The 22,161-nt window shown below is 38.7% G+C and overlaps 1 protein-coding gene across 8 annotated transcripts in view; it reads right to left on the reverse strand.

Moving 5' to 3' along the window:
• The window catches only part of LYST (lysosomal trafficking regulator), a 177,799-nt gene that overhangs the window by 148,404 nt on the left and 7,234 nt on the right, over positions 1 to 22,161 (reverse strand). For 7 of the 8 annotated variants that reach the window (XR_003905486.1, XR_003905482.1, XR_003905483.1 and 4 more), the window contains exon 2: positions 4,246 to 4,335. The gene's annotated coding sequence lies outside the window, so the exon portion shown is untranslated. Of the gene's footprint in view, positions 1 to 4,245; positions 4,336 to 18,927; positions 18,979 to 22,161 lie in introns of all 8 variants that reach the window. The other variant, XM_029931599.1, reaches the window with a different exon arrangement.

The raw sequence follows: 22,161 nt of genomic DNA on the forward strand, positions 1-22,161 counted from the left end.
AAAAAAACAACAGTCAAGCAGATCAATGAAACCAAGAGTTGGTTCTTTGAAAAAATAAAATTGATAAACCTCTAGCCAGGCACCTTAGAAAGAAAAGAGAGAGTGCCCAGATAAACAAAATCATGAATGAAAAAGGATCTATTACAACCAATCCCTTAGAAATACAAGTAATCATTAGAGATTACTATGAAAAATTATAAGCCAACAAACTGGACAACCTAGAAGAAGTGGACAAATTCCTAAATGCACATGCACTGTCAAAATTCAAACGGAAAGAGATAGAAAGCATGAATAGACCGATAACCAGTGAAGAAATCAAATCCGTTATAAAAAATCTCCCAGTGAATAAGAGCACAGGGCCAGATGGCTTCCCAGGGAAATTCTACCAGACATTTAAAGCAGAGCTCATACACATTCTTCTCAAACTATTCCAAAAAATAGAAATAGAAGAAAACTTCCAAACTCATTCTACGAAGCCAGCATCACCTTGATAATCAAACCAGACAGAGACCCAGCAAAAAAAGAGAACTACAGACCAATATCCTTAATGAATACAGATGTAAAAATACTCAACAAGATACTGGCAAATCGAATTCAACAGCATATAAAAAAATTATCCATCATGATCAAGTGGGATTCATTCCTGGGTTACAGGGCTGGCTCAATATTCGCAAATCCATCAATGTGATACATCACATTAACAAAAGAAAAGATAAAAACCATATGATCCTGTCCATAGATACAGAAAAAGCATTTGACAAAATACAGCACCCTTTCTTAATAAAAACCCTTGAGAAAGTCGGAATAGAAGGAACTTTCCTAAACATTATAAAAGCAGTTTATGAAAAGCCCACAGCTAATATCATCCTCAGTGGGGAAAAACTGAGAGCTTTCCCCCTGAGATCAGGAACATATGACAGGGGTGTCCACTCTCACCACTGTTGTTTAATATAGTGCTAGAAGGCCTGCATTAGCAATCAGACAACAAAAGGAAATAAAAGGCATCAGAATTGGCAAAGAAGTAGTCAAACTTTCACTTTTCGCAGATGACATGATACTCTACATGGATAACCCAATCGACTCCACCAGAAGCCTTCTAGAACTGATCAATGAATTCACTAAAGTTGCAGGTTACAAAATCAATGTACAGAAATCGGTTGCATTCCTATACACCAATAATGAAGCAGTGGAAAGAGAAATCAAGAAACTGATCCTGTTCACAATTGCACAAAAAACCATAAAATACCTAGGAGTAAACCTAACCAAGGATGCCCTGCTGGGAAGGCAGTGGACCACAGGACCACACCCAGTGCCAAGGGGCAAGGTGGCCTCTGTTCTCCTCAACCGAAGCTCCTTGATTCAGGAGCAGCCCACTGGCATCTGGCTGCAAGACTTGTACTATGCGGCTTGCAAAGAGGCAGTGAGCCAATCAGGTTCACTTTCCTTCTCATGGGAATTTGAATTAAGGGACATAGTTGATGTGCTGAAAAGTCACATAAATATGGGTTATTAGGAGGTGGCTGAGGCTAAGAAGGAGCCAAGTGGGTGAAAATGAACTACCAGGACACAAAGAGAAGCAGATAAACGTGAAAGGGAGAGACCTGGGGTGCCTGGGTGGCTCAGTCGGTTAAGCATCTGCTTCAGCTCAGGTCATGATCTCACAGTTCGTGGGTTCGAGCCCCACGTTGGGCTCTGTGCTGACCGCTAGCTCAGAGCCTGGAGCCTGCTTCGAATTCTGTAACTCCCTCTCTCTCTGACCCTCCCCTGCTTGTGCTGTCTCTCTCTGTCTCTCAGAAATAAATAAAAAACATTAAAAAAAGAAAAAGAAAAGAAAGGAAGAGACCTAAGAAATTCCTAATACTACTTTGGTTCCTGTTCATTCTTGGGCCTGATTGATTTAATTCCTGGATCCCCATCAGAATTCTAGGTATTATTACAATAACAATCCCTTCTTTAGCATAACAGAGAGCATTGTTTTTAATTATTGGTCACTAGGAAAAAGCAAAGGATAAAAAAAATGTACATTACTCACTTACCCAAAATTGCAACAATAACCTATTGGCTCTCTATAAGCTTTCATAAGGTAAAATTACTCAATAAGTCAAATAATTTATAATTTACATTAATACATATTAATTATATATCATAATATGTACATAATAAAAATGAGTTTATATTTAGTTCACAGTTATCAATTTTATTAACTTATTTCACCTAATCTGTCACTGACTTTTACAAATTATTTACATAAGGTAAATAGTATTAGTGTCGCACTAAAACAGAAATAACACTGCTAATTAAAGCAGAACACAATGCCTTCTCATCACTTAGAATTTTCCATACAGTGTCACCTTCTGGGCCATCAAGACTGTCCCCCTGCACCATCTCCCACAAGTGCTACCCCGCTGCTCCTGGGGTTTTCTCCCAAAGACGCTGACATCATTCTGTAAGTTTTGATGCAGGCGTTTTCTTGATCTTACCAGATGGGATCAGTGAAAAGTTTCTGGAAACAACCCAGAAACATTTAAAGCTCATCAGACACTGTACTGACGGTGCCTGTAACTCAGCTGACGTGCTGGTGTGAGTAGCCGTGAGCAAGTTCACTCGTGAGCAGGAACGGACAACCCCTTTGCGAGGGCAGCCTGCCGATGGGGCTCCCTGGGTGCCACTAAGTGCAAGGCACACCGCGACTTGAGCAGTATCAAAAATGTGACATGCTTAAACATTGTGGTAATGATTAGGGTCTATTTTCTAGAAATTAAGATAATTAACATGAATATTTAGGTAGGCCAATTAGTGAAGAAATGATTTCAATCCCACTTCCTAAAAGCACAAGATGCCAGGTCAGCCAAAACCATTATAAACCATGCGGAAATGTAGGTTATTCCTGATTTTTAAATGTCCATAAAATGCACACCCGGTTATATAAATAGGGTCTTATATACAAATGATCTATTCTGTTTCGGTTCACGTCGATATCATGGACATCCTTTCACCTGAGCTCTCTCTCACTCTTCCTTACTGCCCGGCATCCTGCTGGAGGTGGGTGTGACATGAATCTCATTATACAGATATGTGCTATTCACATGCAACCAGTCTCTTATTGAAGATTTAGGTTATTCCTAGTTCTTATGATCATAAACAGAGCTGCAATGAACATCCGTACACTACTTGCACATTTATCCTCTATGTCTTTTGTGGTGGAAATTGCCCTGACCTCATGTATTAGGTTTTACATGTTTCTTGTAAGGTCTGCTCCGGGGTGTTCTGTAGTTTTCGCCGTTTTTCTAAATAGGATTTTTGTTTCCATTATACATTCTAAGTAGGATAGAAACTGGTTTATAGGAGGTAAACAGAAAGTTGAATTATTTTGATATAGTAATCATACATCTAAACTTCTTAACTCTTACTTTTTTTTTTTTTTTTTGGAAATTTCCAGATATAAAACCCTCTCATTTACAAATAACAGAAATTCTGAATTCTGCTATCCAACATTCACACGCTTTCCCTCTTCCGTCTATCTAACAGCCTTAGTAAGCACTAGCAGAACAATACTGGTAGGGGTGACAGGGGACACTTTCACACTGCACATTAAGAAATATTTATTTCTTCTGACACAGCTAATACGAATGTTGAATTTCAGTGAATGCCTTTCAGCCATTCTGAATGCCAACTGAAAAGATGACTGCATAGTATTTTAAAAAGATTTTTAAAAATATTTTGAATACCCAGTGAACTACAAAGAATAACATGAGGTTATAGCCAATACTCAGACCAAGCAAGTATTAAACATACTGTGTTCAGATCAGTTCATGTGTGTGTGTGTGCACGCGCACGCACGTGTGTGCGCACATGCGTGCAAAGAAATCAAACCTTAACGTACGGGAAAGTTACACCCCACCCAACTTCTTCCTCTCTTTAGTTGGTGTTTATTATTTCTATACATGTCCTTATAGCCAGAAAAATATTCGATATTAACTATTTTTAAAATGTATATAAGTAGTATACTATACGTATCCTTTTATAACTTTGCTTTTCCCTCTTAACATTACGTTTGTCCTTTAAACCATTGTGCAATACGCCATTGTATGAATACACCATAATTTATATACCCATCTCTACTACAGGAAAAGGAAGCTTAGTTGTTTGTACTTTGGGGTTTAATTAATGTCACATAACTATGTAGTTTCAAAGGGTTAGACTGAAACAAGTATTCTGTTAATATCTACTACATTAAATACTTACCAATCTCTCAACACTTCTGTAACATTTAGAGTCTTTATAATTTGAGCTCATGAACCAGATGCAACAAATATTCTTAGAATAAAACTTCACCTATTAAAAAAAACAAATATATTAGTGGTAATAGTAAAACACAAATAATTTTAATAACGCTCTGACACAAAAATCAATGGCCAGTCTTCTTATTTGATGTTAAAGAAGCCAACACATTTTTTGAACCTCAAGAACACATTAAAAAATTTCCAAGACCGGAATCTTGAGACAGGGAGTGCTGGAACGTGATCTGAATGATCACAACTCCTTACTCCTCCTCTGCTCCCAACTCCTTCCAACCTCGGAGAAATCACCCGTCCACTACACAGGAAGGAGAAACAGGCCAGTGTCAGTCTTAACGCTGGAATCGGTGGGGGCAGTGGAACACCATCTACCTGCCGTGGGAGCCAGGTTACTGCTTTTCTGTGACGGGGAAAGGCACTTGAGGATCTATGAAAACTCAGAAAAATACTAAAACCAAACAATAAATAAATAAACTACCACTAAATTTCATATCCTTGCTGAATGTTTAAAAATGAATTCATCTTTTGTGTATAATACAATGAAGGCTATTTCTAGAATACTAAAGGATAAACTCCTACTCCTGGTGTAGCAGCAAGATGCTTCTGTTTAGTTACCAGTTTTCTACTCCTCTATAGTTTTGACTAGACAGAGGCATAAAAAATATCTCCTTAATACAGTTACAAGGCAACCATGAACATTTCTTCTGAACCACAAGTTTTTAATGACCTTTAATTCTTTCAAGATGCTCAAAGCTAGAGAACTTTCTTGAATTCCCTTCAACTTGACAAACAGTACTGGTACCACACCAGTGGTTCTATGCACCTGAGGATAAAGTCTATAGGAAAAGGGATTCGCTGTTCGACCACACAGGGCTTCATGTGATTTAGGAAAAGATATCCTCTCCCAGACTGCTGCAGCCCCACATCGAGAACACGGCTAGCAAAGCACAGGCTAGATTTTGGTCCCACTCCCCCACTCCAAGGACCAGACACCAGTCCATCAACTGCCCGACCAACTGAAAAAGTCCTGGGATGAAGTCTTAGTACACCTTCCATATCTGCTCCTGCCGCATCCTGAACTAATAAAAATCACCCTGCTATTTTAAACTCTAAAATTATAGAAGGGGAAGTTATCAAATTATGAGCATAATGATGGTTTTTTAGTAATTGCTTTTACTATTACAAGGGGGAGCCATCGGCGATGTCACGCGCACTGCTCTGGTGACCCCAGTCACTCAGCATGGCCATCAGACGTGGAAGCTGACAGACACCCGACCCGTCTGTTTCTCCCTGTCAGCAGGGAGCACTTCCCAGCCATGCTGAGGGTCTTCTCTAATACTCAAAGCTGGGATGGCTTCTTTATCTATATTTTGCGCAGCCCTGCTTGGAGATGCATGGAGTTTCCGTCTGTCCAACACTAACTCTCAGCCAGCAGAGCCAGCCATGCCCCGCCTCGTCCGCCACCGCAATCACACTCCTAGCTGCCTCTGACCTCTACCAGGCTCTACTGGAGGGCCATGAAGTCTGCCAAGAGAGCTTTGGAAACTAGACTGAAGATATCATTAGGGCATTATATGTATTTGCCTGTTTCCAAATTACAGAAACAGTCTGTAGTTACTTATGACTGTCTTACTCTCTAGGTCATGAATTCTTTAAGACCAGGGACCCTGTCTTATTACTTTTTGTACTTCCTAGCTAAAATACCAAATTTAAAAATCGTTATTACTATCATATTCAACTTTTTTTAAACTTTAAGTTTATTTACTTATTTTGAGAGAAGAGAGAGGGAGCGAGCAAGCAAGGGTGGGGCACAGAGAGATGAAGGAGAATTCCAAGGCTCTGTGGCTGGCAGATGTGGTCCTCAAACTCATGAATCATGAGATCATGACCTGTGCTGAAATTAAAAGTTGGATGCCCAGCCGATTGAGCCACCCAGGCACCCTATCATATTCAATTTCTAATGCAACTATTATTATAAGGCCATAAATAAATAAAACTTTCTCTTAAAAATATTATCAGAATTTTTATATTCTTAAATAAAAAGCATAACAAAATACCTGTAATCATAGAAATGACCTCAGGAAAATAATGTTTCACTTAAAAAAATTTTTTTAATGTTTATTTTTGAGGGGCAAAGGGGGCAGAGAGAGGGACACAGAGGCTCCAAAGTGAGCTCTGGACTGATAGCAGAGAGTCTGATGTGGGGCTTAAACTCATGAACCATGAGATCATGACCTGAGCTGACGCTGGACTCTTAACCAACTGAGCCACCCGGGCGCCCATAAGTCTCGCTTTTTCAAATACAGTGCCTTATGAAGTATAAAACATGAATGGCCAATATAAAAAGCAAAATCCTGACAATGTATTAGCTATACCTCCTAGTTTTATTTCATTAGAAAGTTCATTAACATGGCATTTACTTCAACAAATATTTATGGAACATTTACACAACCTGCCGGCTCCTATTTTTGGCTCTGGGAACAGAGCAAAAACAAATTCCCTGCCCTCGTGGATTCCAGTGAGATACAGACAGATGGAGAACAAACATATTGTAATGTCAGGCAGTGCTAAGTGTTATAAAAAAAATAAAAGAGTAAAGGTACAGAGTGACAGGAATGCTACTGTCATAGCAATTCCATAGCAGTAGAGAGACAAAGAATGTCTAAAGAGGTAATATCTGAGCTGAAGCCTGGGTGAAGTAAGAAAATGGGTCATGTGGGCATCTGGGAAAAGCATTTCAGGGCTCTGAGATTAGTTTATGTTTGATGCATTGGATACTGAGTGCAAGAGAAGAAGTTAAAAATTATTACAACAAGTGAGAAAAGTTACTCATTCGCACTTCCCAGGGATGGAAGTAAGGTGTGGAAAATGAAAAAGAACTGTTCCCCTAGAATTGTTTCTCCCTAAGAATGGAAGTCTCCTTCCCATCCACCCTCCACTCCAAAAAGTCCACAAGGTTTTAAAGGCTGAATGAAGAACAACACTGTTTAGTGATTGATGAGAGAAACAGGAGAGCAGGATGGGAGGGGAAATAAGGTTCTATTTTAGCACTGTGAAGTCTGATAGGTGGCTTGGAAACCAAGGAGACACTTGGATATACCAAACTGGAGTTCAGGTGGGGAGGCTGGAACTGGTGAATCAATGTGGGAGTTGTCAGCCTACAGGAGGGTTTTAACAGGACTAGACCCAGAGCAGTGCTGTCCAACAGAAACTTTCTGCAATGACAGGACAGTGGCTAGTGGCCATAGTATTGATTAGTGGGGAACTAGAAGATGAGTATAAATGAAGCTGAGAAGAGATTCTAAGGCTCAGCCCTGGGGTCAGCATCCCCGAGTCAGGAAGAGGAGCAGGATGCAGCACATGCCACGGAGAAAGAGGGGCAGGTAGGGCAGGAGAACAATCAGGAGGGTGGTACCTCCCAGAAATCAGGTAAAGAAAGCTTGAAACAGGAAAGACTGATCAACTGTGTCAAATATTGCTGGCAGTTGAGTAAGATGAAGACTAGGAAATGACCACAGGATTTAGCAACATGTAAGTTACTGACAACCTTGTCAAAGAGTAGTGTCAGTGGAGTGGCAGAGAGGGGTGAGGAAACGGAGGCAAGGAGTTTAAGACAGCTGTTTTGGGAAGTTCTGCCATTGGGTGGCAAGGAAATGGGTGGTGGCTTGAAGGAACGTGGGGTGGGGCAACTTCTTTTTTAATGACTGACATTATGGCACCTCTGTAAGCTATTATCATAGCATGTTTGTATAGCATGTTTCTCCAACAGAGGAAGAATAGGTGAAAAGCTAGAAGGAGAGGAGGTAACTGCCGGAGCAGTGAGTAGGCAACGTGAAGAACATTCAAAGCACGAGTGCTAGGAACATGAACAGTTCACGCGACGGAACAAAAAGGAGGACAGAGCACACACGTGGAAGATTAGCAGCTCTGGCAGTGAACGGACCAAGCTTGATTTGGGCGCTGCTTGTTTCTCAGTGAAATGAACTGCAAGGTTGCCGGCTGAGAGTGAGAAGTAGGAGGACGTGTTAGCCGATGAATGGAACAGGGTCAAAAACAGCAACCCAGGAGAGCTCGCCCCTGAGGCTGCCATTAGTAACTAAGACTGAGTTCGGGCATTGAACCCCTGGCCCTGTACCACAGTGCAATTCCCCAACACATTCCCATGCATGGAATGACACAATGGACGCTGTCAGATACCTTACGGGAGTCTAGATACGTCATAGCCTCAGCTTCTCCTAACCTGTGCGTGCGGCGTCCCTGCCAAAAGTGGGAACCGGTCTACCTGCAATGAATTATTCTTTAAAAATCCCTGTAACCCTTACTGCTCATCTTCTCCTCCTGTAAATATTTGAGAATCTTTAAAAGGGATCTTTAGAATCTTCTGCGGAGGTAGTATCAAGCTCATTAAAATCTATGGAATCTATTTAATTTGGGAACTTTAGTCCTCCACAGCCTTCTAACAGTTTTCAAATTCCCCACAATGATTGAAAGATTGCCAGTTCGTCAATGATATTAACAAATTTTCTCAGAATCTGAATCTGAGATGGGAACTCAGAGCAGCCAGTGGTTCTGGTACAATCTCCTCTCTACTCTTGGGCTTAAATTTTCTCCTATTATTATTCTTACATCCAGTCTTATTAGTCTGTGTATAGATTATTCTCATTATCAAAGAAGTCAGAAACACAACAGAAGCTGAGAATTTTATTTGTCTCTGTATCCAACTATAGGGTCAGGGTTTTGTGTATTTTTTTACCTTTTTTTTTTTTTTGTAAAACATGGATAGTGTGTATAGCTGACACACAATGTTACATTAGTTTCAGGTACACAACATAGTGATTCAACATACTTCTCTATACTTTATGTTGTGTTTATCACAAGTGTAGTTACTCTCTGGGGCTCAGTTTGTTTAAAAGAAAACTCTATTATTTGCTTGCTGTTTCCATCTTCTACATACAAAATGTAGAAGGTCACCCTTAACCTCTTTCAAGACCTCAGCTCATTATTCTCTTAGTGCTGTGTTCCATCCACTCCCCCCACTCTTTTTTTTTTTTTTTTTTTTTTTGAGAGAGAGAAAGCATGCACGTATCCATGAGTCAGGAAAGGGAGTGAAGGGTGCGGGGAGTGGTAGAGGGAGAGAGAGGATCTTAAGCAGACTCCATGCCCAGCAAGGAACCCAACTTAGGGCTCAATCTCACAACCCTGAGATCATGACCTGAGCTGAAATCAAGAGTCAGACGCTTAACTAACTGAGCCACTCTGGCATGCCTGTATTCCTTTCTCATATGTGAGATCTGTGCCTACATCTACATATGTTTGTTTCAGATCCTTCTTTCCTTCTTCTGCACATGTTATTTTAAAATACGAGTTCATCTGGCCACTTTACCTGTCTCTTCTTCACATTATTTCCAATGGTTCAGTAAAAACTCTGCCTACGGCCACCTTATGACTACCTTCCCTTCTGGAGACTAGATCCTTGACATCTTATCTATCTTCTCTTTGAAATTTAGGAACTCTGTATTTCTAATTCTCTAAACTCCAGCTTTGCTTCATATTCCTCTTCTTGTTTTGTTTTTTACTGATTCATTTAGCTACCATTTACTAAAATACCCACTTTGTGCTAGGCATTAAGAATGTGAAAGTAATTGCTGTCTCTTCCCCTACGAAGGTCCCATTATGGTGGCAAAGGCAAACCAATACACAGGTACTGTATACTGATAAGGGGACACTAAGCCCAACTTGAGTTGTCAGGGAGCTTCATGAAGGACATAATCTTTCAGTAAAAGTTGAACATGTAAAGGGAGAAAGAAAAGGGAGGCAGAAAGGCATTGCAGACAGAAAGAACAGCTCAAGTCAAGTTCCTGAGAGAATTTTAGTAAATGTGGTATCAAAATGCAAAACGAGAAACTGGAAAGCAAGGACGGGGAGAATAGTGACCAAGGATGAACAAACGACCTCCCGGTGGGCTCAGAGCTCAGCAGAGGCGGAAAACCATGAACTCTGGGTAGTGTCACTTTTCTCAGATGTCTGAGATTCTCCCACAGGGTTTTGCTGCTTGGATCTACTAGTAGATAACACAGGTTGTATCACTGACATAGAAATGAGAGTTTGGGTGGGGGAGGCAGCAGAAGTGAAAGGGAAAGGGAATCAATCAAGAGTACAGTGAGAGAACGATCCATATGGTCAAAACTGGGATATAGACTGGGGGTAAAGAGAAAGAGGCCAGGCAGATGCTGACACACAAGAAATACAGGTAACTCATGTCTATGAGATTAAAGGACAAAAGATGAGAGAATATTAAAAATGAGGGGATGAGGATATAGGAACTTTTAGATTTCTGTAACAAGCAGTTCCAGATGATAGCATCACCCAGAGTGTGACCCTGCAAGCAGGTGTCTGAAATGCAAGTTAAGGTCATCGCAGTTAAGTGACCGTGAAGCTAGTTTTTTGGACAACGGACCATTGTTGGCTCTTAAAATGAAAGCTCCCTGATGACCAGGATTTCGTCTGCTGCACGTACTGCAAAATCTACATCAACTAGCACAGTACGTAGCACAACCTCTTGTTGAATTTGTCACATGAGTGACACCAATTTCTCCCAGGATTCCTGTTATTTTCACTAGTTTAATTTGCCTTCGTTGTGGGTCAAAACTAGACTCAGAGTTGTCAGCCCCCCTGACTATTTCCTTAACCTTCTAGAAATGAAATGGTCAATAAAGTAAATCAATAGCAGCCCTGCTTTTACTGAGTGGGACTTCCCACAGACATCTGGAGAGCTGATTATGATATCGTAGCTCTGCTCCAGCTCTGTGATTAATTTCCACAGCCTATTATCCAAAAGATCACAGAATTAAGCTCTCACCATCAGTCTTGTGGATTTTGACATAGTCATTTCCTTGACATACAGTATAAAACTACTACACCTCCCCCCAAACCACATCATTACCACAGATATTCTTCAGTTTGAGGCATTTTTTAATACCTTGTCATTTCTATGTTTTAATCAGTGCTACCAAAAACATTACATTTACCATCAAAAATAAAATCTCAAGCTCAACAATAGGACAAGAAAGGCACTCTAGGTCACCAAGTTTCTTCCCTAAGAACTATCAAATCTATCATTCATTCATTCATAAATTCAACCAAAATTTATTTCTTATTTAATAAATATTTACTAATCTGCTTACTCATTGTATTTCCCTAGGTTCTAAATCTGTTCTGAAGAGTTAAACAGTCAGCATCGTGACAGTGGTGAGAATACAGGCAGAAGACTGGGAATCTAGTAAGCACTAGCTGCCTCACAGAGCTGTGTCAAGTCTGGCTTCCTTTTCCATAAACTGTCTGGCCCATAGAACTAGCTACTCTGTGGCTCTTCGAAGATTATATAACATCAGTAAACGTTCTTGGTAAATATTAGTTCTCTTGAAGTGCTCGGCCCTAGGTGAACGGCAGAGAGCGCCATCTGCAGGAAGAAAAAGATCATCACGACCTTTCCTCACAACAGTGTGTACCGAATTGTTGATGTTCTGCTCCGTGACCATATAGTTTCCAAAGAAGCACAGAAAATAAAAGTAGGGAGTACCTGTACATTTTGTCTTTTCCCTGTCTTGTGACTTTTACAGAAAAGGAGAAGAGGAAAAAGACAAGAAAAAAGTTTATAATAATGAACTTTATTCTTATAGCCTCATTAGAAATCATACATTTTCCTTAGGAAATGGTAACACCTGAAGGACTCAATTCCTAACTTTAACCAAATGGCAAAATCCTGGTAAATTAATTTTTAAAATAATATGTACTTGCTTAAATTTCTTAATTATAATAGTATGAGAGAAATTACCATTGGAAAGAATATTTCCAATATTTTTAAAAATGTATTATGTACCAAGGAGGAGGAGACTGCTATTAACCACGGGATTACTGTAAGGATTGAATACAATACTACACAGATAATATTCAGTGAATTTTTTTTGAATGAGAACCTGCCACTATTTGAAGCTGACTTCTTGAAAATAAGGGATAGTTGTTGTGGACTATTAATCATGCTAACTCCCATCTTTCCAGAGTTCAATATATATTGAAATGAGACTGATTAGTGACTCCCAAAGATCTCATTTCTTTGTAACAAATCACTAAACTTAAAAACCCTTAGGAGAAAAAATTGATAACACTATACCAGTTCATAAGTGACATAAATAAAGGTATGAATATGAAAAAGTTAGAATCATACATTTTCGCCATGGCAGAAAACTTTAGACATCATATTCTCCAACCTCATTCTACAGGTAACAAACACTGAAGCCCACAGGTCCACAGTCCCATGGTTAGGTCCCATCATATATTTAGAGCTAATTAAGTAGAATGAAAATAACCAAGTTTATTAACCAAGACACGGCCTTTCTCCTTCTGTCAGGTCAATTAAAACTTAGGCAATGGGCAAAGAAGTTTCCTTAACACTAAATAATATCTCTGAACGCTATCCAGAACTTTTACTCAAGCTGGGTTTCCATCTGCACACTTGGTAACATGCTTCAAGAACTTCTCCAGAAACTTCTGTTTGTCGCACTAAGTGCAAGTGCCAGGAGGCAATAATCCTGCCTCTCTGTCTTATGCTGTTCCATTCCTCCAGCCAAATCCTGCCGCCACAAACTTCTCAAGGTATTCTATAGCTTCATGTTATCCTTTTCCATATGTTTCCATGTTTCTCTTTTACATCAAGAAATCAATGAATTGCAAAAAAAACCCACAAAAAACAAAACACAAACTCCAAAAAACTCTGCTCCTCCTAGAAACAAGTATTTACGTTTTAACAAGAAGTAACATCTCAGTTCTAACTGGAATTACAAAGTAAGAGGCGCATTAGAGGTAGAAGTCGGCTCTGATGTAGATGATCCATATTAAAAATGTAGGACTATACTAATCCTTAACCAGTAAATATGTGTGCATGGGGCGGGGGGAGGGGAGGGGAGAACAGTAGTACTGTTCCTACTTTTATTCTGTAGTTTGCATTTATGTATTTGTATTATGAAATGCAAAAATGTGCTGAAATATTTTCAATTTATGTACAATTGTTTAAGCTGATAACGAAACTCAGTCAAATGAAAAGTGCAGTAATTTGGGGGCAACAGGTAGAAGCCTAAGCAATGGCCCCAGAAAAATGAATATACTATTTGTTTTCACATTTTTGGAGTCGACACACACCACCTGTTCCCCTCCCCCTCTCTAAGCCCATGAAGCTTTAGTTAACACTCTCCACCGTGGCCGTCTGGACACCTGTAATTGGCCCAGAGAGTAGTCATCATGGCCCCTCATTCGACAAAGCTGGCCCAGGCACCGTGTGCAAGGCAGAATTTTAAAGTAAATTGAGAGGAAGTCACACTAAAATGTATTGAAGTTAAGCCTCTCAACAAGCAGGTCATTTCCCTAAAACAAACAAATTGGGCAACCCGAAATCTCAGAAGAACCTGGGTTTGAGTCTGAGCACCATAAAAAGATGGAAATTGAGACACTGCAGTTACAGTGAGGTGGCAATAAAAAGAACTGCAAAGACTCATCTAGGCAAATCATCTCCTGCCACTTCACACCCTGCTAGGAAGACTGTGCTAGAAGCTTTACACAAAATGGCTCATACATCTTCAAGTCAGATCTCTGGATTTTTATAGAATAATGAGAATGATGGTGATGATATAGCTAACAGCTAAAATGACTACGAGACACTGCTGTAAGCGCTCTACCATAGTAGTTGGTTTATTCCTCATAACAATCTCATAAGTACATTTCTATCCCACTTGTCACATGTCAGAAACTGAAGCACTGTGAGGTTAAGCAAGTCCCTCAGGTCACACAGCTACTAAGTGTCAGAGGCAGAATTCAAACTCAGGCGACCTCTCTGTACTCTGCACACAACTCTCTATTCTCCCAAGCAAGTGTTAGCTCTTCCCTCCAACAGGCCGGCTCTTCCTGCCTCACCCCTACTTCAGCTGATGGCCTCTGCCCTGTCACTCAGGCAGGAACCGGAATAGCACTTCATCTGGGGCCCAGTCAGTTCTTCCGTTTGACAGCTTTGCTAGTTCGCCTCTGTATCTGCTATTTGCTAACTCGATGACCCTGGCTACTTGCTTCCTCTCTCTAAGTCTCAGTCTTATCTAAGGGCACGTAAAATTGTTGTGAATATTCATTCATTCATTCAAGCTTGCACATGCAAGTGGAAGAGGGGCAGAGGGAGAGGGAGAGGGAGAATCCCAAGCAGACTCCACACTCAGCGCAGAACCCAAGGTGGGGCTCAAGTTCACAACTGTGAGATCATAACCTGAGCTGAAATCAAGTGTCAGACACTCAACCAACTGAGGCACCCAGCTGCCCCTGCTGTGAATATTTTTATTTATTTATTTAAATTCAAGTTAGTTAACACACAGTGCAGTATTGGTTCCAGGAGCATCTTGTGAATATTTAAATTACATGGGATAACCCACATAAAACGCATTGCACAGGGCAGGGCAGACTGTTGGAAGATCAATAATTATCAGCGATTATGATCATTACCTTGAATGCCTGGGTGCCTGAACACCCACAGGTCCTTGTCCCCTCTCTCACTTGTAATGCTGACAACCTCTTAATTGGTTACTCTGCCTGGTCTACTTTCCATCCAATCCAAATTCTACAACTGCTAAAAATGTCATTCACATTTCCTAAAATAATAAATGACACTCCAATTCCTAGGGAATAAGTTCCCAACTCCTTATTATCATGCCATGTCATTCCCTCCCGCACTAACCCTCAGCACATCTCAGAACACATTCCTTCACCCCATAACTCCTCCTAAGGGTAGTCACTGTCTCAATGCTATTGCACTAATGTGTTTTGTCATATTGCCACTGCTACAAAAATTCCTATTAATTCCCAGTTAATTACTTCCTACATGCCTCTTAGGACTCCCGCCCTGTGTTAACGGTATTGTATTGTTTCTTTCCAAACGAGATTATACTTCACTTAAGAAGGAAAATCAGGTCTCGTTTGTTTAAAAAAAAAATCTTTTTTGACTTATACAGTACCACAGACAGTAAGAGCAAAACAAATAAACACCAATCCATTTAATACTAACTTTGATAAGAAGCATTTTAATATTCAAATTCTTTAAGGAACTTTTCCCACAGCTGAAACTCTGAGAAATAAATAGCCACATTTACAAAACCCTTTTTCTGTTCAACAGCAAGCACTTAAGGTGCTAAGGAAAGTGCTATAGAAACATGTAAAAACCATTACCAAAATTTTTTTAGATTGAAAACAAAAAACTTTAGCAATAAAATCTTGGATGTTTATTCTTCCTATTTTAAGTATTATAATGCAGAGGACACAGTTTAAAAGTTCCTTAAAATCAATTTTAGAAATAATGGTTTTCTGTATCTCCTAAAGAAACACTAAATATCCAGGTTGGGTTCTTATCCTAAATGTGACATGAAAATAATAAAAATATTGTATATAGAAGCACTATAATTATCAGTTTTTAATATTTATTCTGTATAAGGTAAGACAGTCTACAAATTGTTTCAGAAATATCGAACAGAGATGCACAGAAGCTATAAAGATACCACATAAGTGTACATGGCAATATTTTCCTCTTATTCATAATTCATACAGACACAGTGAAAATTACCTTCCCTTCTAAAAACAATTTAGTTGAGACAGTCAATTACAGACTAATGTTTTTACTGTTATAAACCATTGCGCATCAAGAACGATTAGCAATGAGGTCAAGTTGAGATTCAGCTGCTTACTCTACCACTCTAACCATCAGGAAAATGGACAGATAGTAGGAGAGTGGTAGGGCTCAGGTCCTGAGAGTGATAGAGAACAGAAATAAAAACGGAATATATATTAAGCAAATGCATTTCAACTTCAACTTTTGCTTAATTTTTTTTTCTACTACATGGAGTATCATCACAACTTAGTTTCTACCACCATGGTATACATGTAGACACGTGTAAAGAAGAGGGTTAAAGTTATAAATGAATTACATACTAGAAACCAAACACTATCACTTTTTATTGTATATAAGACATCTTTCGGCTAGGAGATGACTTTCACACAGTGCATTAAAATGTTCCAGAGGTTGGTGGTGCAGTATAAAGAATACTACACTAAAAATCAAGAGACTTTCAGTTTTCTGTTTTTGCCTCGAACACTCTTAAGAATCTTAGGCAAATGTTTAACTTTTCTGATCCCCATTTGTCTCATACATATTAAAACAAAAACAAGGGCACCTCAGTGGCTCAGTTGGTTAAGTGCCCCTCTCTTGATTTCGGCTCAGCTCATGATCTCATGGTTCGTGGGATCAAGCTCCATATTGGGCTCCATGCTGACAGCACGGAGCCTGTTGGGGTCGGTCGGTCGGTCTGTCTGTCTGTCTGTCTCTCTCTCTCTCTCTTCCCCACCCCACTCATGTGCACACACATGAGCATGCATGCTCCCTCAAAATAAATAAATAGTAATAAAATAAGTAAAAACAAAAACAAAACTTGATGACTTCCAATTATTTTTTAGGTTGTGAACTTTCATGACAGTACAGCATTCAGAAAATAGAAATACAGTAGTAGTAATATAGTAACAGTAAGCATCAAAGTTAATTTCTAAATGTTTCCTTAAACTGTGTATAATCAAGTTTTATCAAAACTACCTTACTGGATTCTACTTTTATAAATAAAGTGTAGCAAAAATAAATATGTTTCAGTTGTATGGAACATATGACTTCAGAAATACTCTCCAGGGGTGCTTGGGTGGCTCAGTTGGTTAAGCACCTGACTCTTGACTTCAGTTCACCTCATGATCTGGCAGTTCACGAGGTCGAGCCCTGCATCAGGCTCTGTGCTGACAACACAGGATTCACTTGGGATTCTGTCTCTGCCCCTCCCCTATTCAGGTTCTCTCTCTCTCTCTCTCTCTCTCTCTCTCGCTCTCTCTCTCTCTCTGAAAATAAATAAATAAACTTTAAAAAAGGAAATATTCTCCAAAATATTTAAATAAGGCTAACAGAAAAAACTTAAAGAACAGTTACCAGCAGTACCATCTTTGGAAGCATTATTAAAGAGGAAATCCAGAAGACAGTAAAGGATTTTAATCTTTAATAAACTCTAAGTTACAACACAGTTAAGATCTAAAAAAGTCTAGACACATAAATATTAAGCTGTAGCATAAGAGCAAGCTGACAGAGGGACTCAGTTGTTCTACACGTTACACCAGCGAAACCTCCTTGTACCACCGACCAGGACGCACTGAACTGTGCACTTCAATGAATCAACACCCAGACGCAATAACAATTGCATTTTATAAACAGATAAATGTTGTGTTGCCCTTTCAAATAAACCACATTAATATAATAAAAGAGGAAATCATTCTTACCATTGTTTTAATTTTACACTCATCCAAACTCAGCACAATAATTACACTGTTGAAATAATACATATGCAATTACAATTATTATCTTCCATCTAAGGAACTCAGACAAGTGAACCTACAGAACTAACAAAAATTCTATTGCAGCAAATCACATTTTGATCAGAACAATCTTAAAGATGGATGAGAAAGGAGAAAGGAAAAATGAATATACTATTATTGCCCTTTAAAAGTTCATAAGACTCAAATGAGCATATAGAATTATTTCACTTTTGCTAAATAAATTACTAAAAACAATACTCAGCCAAAACCAAATGCTACCACAAATAATTTGAATGTATTTAACTAAACTATTTCCACTAAGCAAAGACACAGTTAACTTTGAAATAGTTAAACATAAGAACAAATTCCTAAAAAAATAGCAAATCCATCCCAACAGCTATCTTGTTAGGATGGGACATGGTTAACTGTGCCAAAAAACAGGCTTAAAAGTAGACAAAAAAAAAAAAAAAAAAAAAAAAAAAGAAGGAAGAAGAAGCACCTGGGTGGCTCAGTCGGTTAAGCATCCGACTTTGGCTCAGTTCATGCTCTCATGGTTCCTGAGTTTGAGCCCTGCATCAGGCTCTGTGCCAATAGTACAGAACCTGCTTGGGATCCTCTCTCTTCTCTCTCTGCCTCTACCCTCCTTGCACTCTCTCTCTCAAAATAAATAAACTTTAAAAAATTTTTAAATAAACATTTTTTAAAAAGTAGAAAAAAATAGCCAACATTTTTCACAAAACTAAAACAAATAATACTAAAGTTTGTATAGAACCACAAAATAACCTGAATAGCCCAAGTTATCTATTTTTTTAGTGTTTTTTAAAATTTTACTTCCAGTATAGGGGGTACAACAAAGGGGTACATGAATCCCTTTAACTTAGGCAAAGCAGGCTTGAGAAAGAACACACCTGGAGGTACCACAATCTCATATCTCAGCATATGCTACAAAGCTATAGTAATCAAAACAGTATGGTACTGGCACATAAATAGACACATGTATCAGAAGAAGAGAATAGAGAGCTCAGAATAAACCCACACCTATATGATCAATTAATCTATGACAAAGGAGGCAAGAAAATACAATGAGAAAAAGTCTCTACTGGACGACTTTCTTATACCATATGCAGAAATAAGTTCAAATGGATTAAAGACCTAAATGAAACCATAAAACCTAAAACCATAAAAACCCTAGAAAAGAACTCACATAGTAATGCCTCTGACACTGGTCACAGAACCATTTTTCTAGATGTATCTCCTAAGTCAAGAAAAAAACAAAAGCAAAATTAAAACTACTGGGACTACACCAAAATATAAAGCTTCTGCCCAGTGAAGGAAATCATCAACAAAACAAAAAGGCAAGCAAATAAATGGCAGAGATATTTGCTGTGATATATCTGAAAAGGGGTTAACATTTAAAATATATAAAGAACTTACAGAAATCAACACCAAAAAACAATCTGATTAAAAATGGCTAGAGAGCCTAAATACACATTTTTCCAAAGAAGACATACGAACAGCCAACAGACACATGAAAAGAGGCAACATTGTTAATCATCAGAAAAATGAAATCTGGGGCACCTGTGTGGTGCTGATAGTTAAGTGTCCAGCTCTTGGTTTCTGCTCAGGTCATGATCTTGTGGTTTTGTGAGTTCAAGGCCTATGATGGGCTCTGCACTGGCAGCACAGAGCCTGCTTGGGATTCTCTGTCTCCCTCTCTCTGACTCTCCCCATCCACCCCATCTCTCTCTCTCTCAAAATAAATAAATAAACTTAAAAAAAAAGAAAAATGCAAATCAAAACCACAATACAATATCATCTTAAACTTGTCAGAATGGCTAGAATCAAAATGGCAAGAAATAAAAGGTGCTGGTGAGAATGTAGAGAGAAAGGAATCCTTGTGCGCGGCTGGTAGGACCATAAACTAGCACAGCTACTATGGAAAACAGGATGGAGGTTCCTCAAAATATTAAAAACAAAACTACCATATGATCCAGTAACTCCACTACTATTTACCCAAAGAAAATGAAAACACTAATCACAAAGATATATGCACCCCTATGTTTACTGCAGCATTATTTACAATAGCCAAGATGTGGAAACAACCCAAGGGCTCATCATTAGATGAATGGATAAACAAGTGTTTTTGGAATATTACTCAGCCATAAAAAAAAGAATGAAATCTTGCCATTTGCAACAACAGGATGGAACTAGAGTATAATGCTAAGTGAAAACAGTCAGGCAGAGAAAGACAAATGCCATATGATTTCACTTGCGTGGAATGTAAGAAACAAAGCAAACGAGCAGTGGGGTGAAAACAAGAGAGAGAGAGACAAACCAAGAAACAGACTCTTTTTTTAAAATGTTTATTTATTTTTGAGAGAGAGAATAAGAACATGGGTAGCGGAAGGGCAGAGACAGACAGACAGACAGACAGAGAATACGAACCAGGCTCCTCCCGGTCAGTGCAAAGCCCAAACTGTGTCTCACACTCATGAACCATGAGATCATGACCTGAACCAAAATCAATAGTCAGACGCTTAATTGACTGAGTCACTCAAGTGGTCCAAGAAACAGACGCTGAACTATAGAGAACAAACGAATGCTTACCATTGGGGATGGGGGTGGGTTGGGTGAAATAGGTGATGAGAATTAGGACTGCATTTCTCATGATGAACACTGAGTAACATATAGAATCGCTGAATCATTTTATTATACACCTGAAACTAATATAGCACTATGTTAATTATATTTCAAAAATAAGGAGAGGGAGAGAGAGAGAAACAAAAACCCAAAAGGAACAGGAAAGAACACTGATATGTCTCAGTATTTATCAAATGACTTCAAGCATTGTCCCAACTATTTATGACATACAATATATATGTAAATTATGTCAAATATAATTTTATATGCCTTAATATTCATAAGTGCCATATAAGAGAAATATTACTATTATGATTTTAGACAGTTGAAATATCCAGAGATAGTCAAGACTGATAGCCAGGAAGTTGGATAAGCTGTTCCTAGAAACCACATTTTTATGATCTGGAAGCCTATATTCTTTTTGGCTTCTTAAAGAGAAGACACTTCTTAAAAGAAACTTTGCAAAAATAAATATCTTTTTATTTATTGACTGATTTATTGATTGATTGATTATTGAGACAGAAACACAGCATGAGTGGAAGAGGGTCAGAGAGAGGGGCGGGGACACAGAATCTGAAGCAGGCTCCAGGCTCTGAGCTGTCAGCACAGAGCCTGGTGCGGGGCTCAAACCCAAAAACTGTGAGATCATGACCTGAGCCGAAGTGGGCCGCTTAACCAATTGAGCCACCCACGCGCCCCTCAAAAATCGGTATCTTAAAAGAAAGTTCAACTTTCTAAGCCCTTCTTGGAATAATTTAAGAAAAATAATAAAATAATAAAAATAATTTTATAACATGTTATGATTTTCAAGTAAGATCTGAAGAACATTTTGTTCATCACAATAAATCCAGATATTGAGACCTCTATTTTACTTATTTAAAAAGTTAGTCTTCTACAATCTGTTGAGTCAAAGAATGAAAGGAGAAGATACCTTAGCAACAAGAAAGTAGCCTGAATAAAATCTAGCAGGTTGTAGGAGATACAATTCTGGAATAAGAGTCAGACTGAGGCTCAGTGCCTTAATCTGGGCACCAGCATCCCTAGATCTTTGATTCCCCATGTATAAAATGAGAAGATAAAACTTAATCATCTCTTGTTACTTTTCAACTAACAACTTTTCAAGTTGTGTTGACTGTGTTTGTGAGATGTGTTATGTTGTATCTAGCAAAAACAAGTTTGGTCTAAGAACTTGATAAAAATTAATCAACACAAACTATAAAAATCATCAGTGTTATGGGATTAGGAATCCTGAACTCATAAACTTTATGTGCATGCTCCCCCTCCCCCCAAAAAATGTAGAGAAAAAACATAATCCTAGAGTTAGTCCACAACCTAGATGTCACTTTTCACTATTTCACTGAATTAAGAGTTGTCTCTCTTCAAGAAACACTTCCGGGGCACCTGGGTAGCTCAGTTGAGTATCTGACTTAGGTTCAGGTCATGATCTCACAGTGCTCTCTCCCTGTCTCTCAAAAAATAAATAATTGTTAAAAATTAAAAAAAAAAAAAAAGAAACACTTCCTGAGGATTCCAGGTTCTGAAAACTTGTAGTTATTACAAAGCTTGTCTTACTTGATTTAAAATGTATCTTCTTCTTACTTTCACTCTTTACATTACAACAAAAGTACTAACTAGATATTACTAGGAGGCATAGCTGGAAATTCAGCTCTCTCCTAGTTTTTCAACCCTTCATCTCCACTGGCTTCCTCACTGCCTAAAATAAACAAATATAAATATAAGTGTCAGGATATACATATATATCCTGTTGATAACCTGTCTTTCAAGATTCCTCAAGGGT

This window comes from Suricata suricatta, chromosome 2 (genome assembly GCF_006229205.1).
Source record: "Suricata suricatta isolate VVHF042 chromosome 2, meerkat_22Aug2017_6uvM2_HiC, whole genome shotgun sequence".
In the NCBI taxonomy this organism is placed as follows: Eukaryota; Metazoa; Chordata; class Mammalia; order Carnivora; family Herpestidae; genus Suricata; species Suricata suricatta.